The sequence below is a fragment of the Piliocolobus tephrosceles genome, chromosome 12 (assembly GCF_002776525.5).
Source record: "Piliocolobus tephrosceles isolate RC106 chromosome 12, ASM277652v3, whole genome shotgun sequence".
NCBI lineage: Eukaryota > Metazoa > Chordata > Mammalia > Primates > Cercopithecidae > Piliocolobus > Piliocolobus tephrosceles.
Window position 1 is genome coordinate 107,347,377 of NC_045445.1, and position 5,855 is coordinate 107,353,231.

Below are 5,855 nucleotides of genomic sequence, written 5' to 3' on the forward strand. Positions count from 1 at the left end.
GGTATTAGCCAAAGCAATTAGAAAAAAAAAAAATCAAGTAGAGGTATTAGCCAAAGCAATTAGAAAAAAAAAAAAAAAATCAAGTAGAGGCATAATAAGGAGAAAAAAAGAAGTAAAATTTTATCTTTTTTATTGCAGCTGATATTATATACCTGGAAAACCTAAAAGAGTCAACGAACAAATTACTGCAAATAATAATCAAGAGACTGTTCATTCTCCACTGTGTGTTTTCGGCATCTTTGTCAAAAACTGACAAATAAATTGACTGTAAATGTGTGGATTTATTCTGGGCACTATATTCTGTTCTGGTGATCTATGTGTCCTGTTTTTATGTCAGTACCATGCAGTTTTGATTACTATGGATTTGTAGCATGTTTTGAAGTCAGCTAGTATGATGCCTCTAGCTTTGTTCCTTTTGCTCAAGATTGCTTTAGCTATTCAGGGTCTTTTGTGGTTCCATATGAATTTTAGGATTAAAAAAAATTTATGTGACAAAAATAGAATTTTGATAGAGATTGCATTCAATTTGTAGATCACTTTGGGCAATATGGACATTTTAACAATATTTCTTCTAATCAATAACCAGTTAGAAGAAATAATGGAAGAGAAAACACCACTTACAAGAGCAAAATAAAATAAAGTGCCTTATAGTAGAAACATAACAAGAAATGGGGAAAATCTTTATGAAGAAACTATAAAACACTCCTAAAATATTTGAATAAGTAGATTACCACATTCTTAATGGAAAAATTTAACAACATAAAAGTGTCAATTCTTTATAGGCTAATCTACAGATTTAACACTATCTCAATATAATTTCATCAGTCTTTTTTTCTGGAGCCAGAAATGTTGATTATAAAGTTTATTTAGAAGAATAAATAAGTAAGAACAGACATTCCTTAGGAAATAAAAGTGATGAGGAGGACTAGCTCTAAGAGATATGAAAACATATTTAAAAATTTTATAATTAAAACAGTATGATATTGGCATATGAATTGACAAATGGAACAGAATATAAAGCAAGCAAGAAATACACCCACATGCACATGAAATATAGTATATGATAAAAGCTTATTTCAATCATGGGGAAAATAAACACGTGTTTTTTTTTTTTTTTTTTTTTTGAGGTGGAGTTTCGCTCTTGTTGCCCAGGCTGGAGTGCAGTGGCATGATCCTGGCCCACTGCAACCTCTGCCTCCCAGGTTCAAGTGATTCTCCTGCCTCAGGCTCCTGAGTAGCTGGGATTACAGGCATCTGCCATCACGCCTAGCTTTTTTTTTTTTTATTTTTAGTAGAAACAGGGTTTCACCGTGTTGGCTAGGCTGGTCTCGAACTCCTGACTTCAGGTGATCCACCCTCCTCGGCCTCCCAAAGTGCTATGATTACAGGCATGAGTCATCACGTCCAGCCCAAGAAACATTTTTTAGATAAGTGGCACTGGAACAACTTGATAGCCATATGGAAAAAGATAAGATTCAATTTATTTCTTACACTGATAAATTCCAGATAGAGATGAATTCTCAGTGTGAAAAATGAAACTACACAAATAATAAGAGAAAATATGGGTGAATCCCTTGAAGTCTGGGAGAGGGAAAACATTCCTAACTATGATTCAAACTCCAGAGGCAATAAGGAAAAAGATAAATTTGATCACATAAAAATAAAAACATTTTGCATGTCAGAAAACATTATACAAAAGTGAGAAGACAAATGACCAATTGGAAAAAAATATTTGCAACTTACATAATAATCAAGAAGCAAACGTCTTTAACATATAATGAACTTCTTAAATTGAGAAGAAAAGACTAACAACCCAATAGAAAAAGTTGTAAGAGATATGTATAGATCATTCACAGAAAAAGAAATGAAAACAGCCTTTAAACACGTGAAAAGATATTCAACTTTACTTACAGTAAGAGAAATGTGAATTAAAATGATACAGAGATAACGTTTCTCACTTACGAGACTGACAAAAGTTCAAAAGTTTGACAACATATGCTGTTGGCTGGCTGATCTCCCAGAGCAGTCGTCCGTTTTGAGGGCCCAGCATTGGTACCTACTGCTGGAAGGTTGGGCATTTAGCAGAGACAGTAGTTAGATCAGCCATGATGAAAGGGAGTACATGTTGGGCCCATACACAGCTTCCATCACTGCCACCGTGACTACTCTGTTCACAGGAACTAGGGTGGCCGAGGAAAGAGGTTGGCTGACATACACAAGATGGATCATGCTGTGCACCTATGTGGATGCTCTCTGGTGGTCATTAATACGAAACACAAAAGTCCCCATGCTCTGTATCCTCTCCTATAGGTTCATCCATATTCCTGTTCCTCAGACCAGTGTGTGTATCTTTTGCAACCTTTTCCTAAGCTGGTATTTACAATTTGCTTACAATTCCCTTCTCTACTTAGTTATGGACAACAGGTTCATTCCAGCTAGTTTAAGCAGAAAGAGATTGGATATGACTCAGCCAGAAATAATGCAGCCAGGAAAATGTAGTAGTAAAAATACACAATCACCCCATGGCAAAGTTTCACCTGAAATACCACCAACGTTAGAATAGGAGTTAAGTGAGCCATTTTATAGTATTTGCCTAACAGTCATGATTTCCTTTTTAGTATATTTAAAGAACATAATTAAGTATATACATCCCACTGAAGTTTCTAAATTAATGTATCATAGTTACCAACTACTCATATAAAAATTTTAATACTTATAATGTGATATCCACTACCTAGCATCATGCCTGGCATTTAATAAACAATGAATACTTGTTGAGTGACTGAATACGGATCTTTTAAGAAAAAAAAAAAAAAAAACCTGCCTAGGAATTTCTCCACTGAAACATAGAAGATGGGTGACACAGATGGGACCAATTCCTAGTGAGCTATAAGTTCACATCTTGTCTCAGTGAGAGAGAATGGCACTGTTCACAGGGTAACTTTGGATTTACTCTAACTCATACTTACAAAGGAAATCATTCACATATTTCAGTATTTTTAACATACTTCCTGACTGATGTTGACATCTCAGGGTAAAGTAGAAACCTTGGCCTAGGCAGAAGTTGTGAGCTCTGGCCTTTAGAGAGACAAGGTAGTGTTGTAGTCAGTCAAGTTTCCTTATGGCTGTCTTCATGTCGGCTCCCCCGAAAGCAGATCTTGAGACAAAGTTTTGGAAACAAGTAGTTTATTTAGGAGGTGATCCCAGGAAGTACAGTGACAGAGGGAGGAAGTGAGACAAGGAAAGGAGGGAAGCTTGTAAAGGGTGTGTCAGTGGGCAAGTTATTACTCTGGGCAACTGAGGCTCAATTCCAGCAGGAGTCCGCTGAGACAGGGAGTACAAGATGTCTCAGAACTGTGCCACTGGGGGTCAAAGAAACTGGCGTACAGTAGGTCCTCCAATAACACTGTTTCATTCAACGCTGTTTTGTTAAAAGGTTGATGAGAAAAAATACAATTGATTCCTGGGTGGTGCCAGGATCTGTGTGGAGTCTGTGTGGGTTTTTTCCAGGTACTCCAGTGTTCTCCCACATCCCAAAGCTGTGCACATGAGGTGAACTGACTTGTCTACATGGCCCCAGTCTGAGTGAGTATGGGTGTGTGAGTGCCGCTCACGATGCGATGGCTTCCTGGTCAGGATGGGTTCCCACCTGGCACCCTGAGTTGCTGTGATAGGTGCTGGCCACCCGTGACCCTGAACTGGAATAAACAGATTGGAAAATGAATGAGTGAGTACAAATTATTGTCAAATAAAAATTCATAAAGTCCACAACAATCAATAAAAGATGTGGTACAAAAGCACTCAGTGAGCCTGCTCTATTTATGAGTGGTTTTGAACTGCGTGGTGGTAGGAGATGCTCCTTACAATGTTTGCTTTGCAAACATTTATTCCTTGATTTAACCCACCACCACCACAACTGTCATTGCTCGCTGATGCGCCAAAAATTGGGTAAATAATTATCTTACTGGCTTTTGTTAATCTTTGTTAAATGCATGTATGGTTCGTATTTATTTCAACGTTTAATATTACAAGTGTTTCGGGTCTTTATTTAGAAGTTTGGTCATGTTTCGAAGACCAGAAATATGCTACAGGAACTTAACTCTTGTTTATATCAATTAGCCTATGGGAAAATCAGTTTTGTTATATGTTGCTTGCTTATAGTGGCAGTTTCCAAGAACCTGTTCATGACATTAAGTGAGGATTTATGTATTTATTTATTCTTATCCCTCATAAGTGGAGGTCCTGAGTATTCTTCCCGAGGTTGTTAATTCCCAGACATTTTCAGCATGCTTAGTCATCCAGAAAGCACAGAGAGATGCAGGAAGCCACCAGTGTGCATGGAGAGTGTCCACAGTAACCTCTGGGCTGGAAAAAGGGAGTAATTGTGAGACTGCAATATTATCTGCTATAGTAGTCCAGTTGAAAAGGTTAACGAGGCCGGGTGCAGTGGCTCATGCCTGTAATTCCAGAACTTTGGGAGGCTGAGGCGATCAGATCACCTGAGGTCAGGACTTTGAGACCAGCCTGGCCAACATGGTGAAACCCCACCTCTACTAAAAATAGAAAAATTAGCCAGGCATGGTGGTGGATGCCTGTAATCCCAGCTCGGGATTACTCAGGAGGCTGAGGTGGGAGAACCTTTTGAATCAAGGAGGCGGAGGTTGTGGAGATCGTACCACTGCACTCCAGCCTGGGTGACAGAGCCAGATTCTGTCTCAAAAAAAAAGGAAAAAGGAAAAGAAAAGGTTAACAAGATGGTGGGAGGTGGGGAAACTAAGAAGAGTACATTGGAAAAGCCTCTTCCTGCTTGAGCTATACTTGGGACACTGTGTCTCGGAATTGTCTTTCTTTTCTTTCTTCAACCTTTGCAGCAAAAGGAAGCAGTTGTCAAGAGCCAGGGAGATTGAGAGCTCTCTTGCCCTCTCAATGATCAACTCGAACTACTCATCCAGGAAGAAAGAAACATTTGAGGCAGAAGAAGGAGAGATAAGGAAGTTTTCACTCTGAGCAAAATGTGGAAGACAAACTTCAATATTTCAACATTTAAAAGAACAAATTTTTACTTGCCTTTGGGGACTTGCAGTTAGTTAATAAAGGTAAAGCTTGACATTACTGACAAAGTTGCCATATGAATGCTTTCATACTTTTATATAGGAAAAGTCTGGAAGCATATGAATCAAACTGATAATAGCTATCACAGCTGAGGTATGGAGAATATATTACATATATTTAATATATTTAGTAGATATATATAACATACACATGCTTGATATATTACTTTTATAATTTATATATTATATAAATGTATTAGTCTGTTCTCACACTGCTAATAAAGACATATCCAAGACTGGGTAATATGTAAAGGAAAAATGTTTAATTGACCCACAGTTTCACATGGCCGGGGAGGTCTCACAATCATGGCAGAAGGCAAAGGAGAAGCAAAGGCACCTCTTACATGGCAGCAGGCAAAGACAGCATGTGCTCTCATGAGACTTAATCGCTATCACGAGAACAACATGGGAAAGATCCTCCTCCCATGATTCAATTACCTCCCACTGGGTCCTTCCCATGACACGTGGGAATTATGGGAGCTACAATTCAAGATGAGATTTGGGTGGAGACACAGCTAAACCATAGTAATATACATAATATATACTTGATTTTTGGTAGATGTATATACATGTATAAATAGTTAATATACATCCACTTAAATAGTTTAGCTTAAAATGTTACTTATAGTGAACAGATATGAAAAACCAGGAGAGGCTGATTATAACGAGTGAGGTAGCAAACAAGCCCTGAATCTTAGTGGCCTGATACAGTACAACGAAAGTCTGTTTCAGTCACCCAGGTAC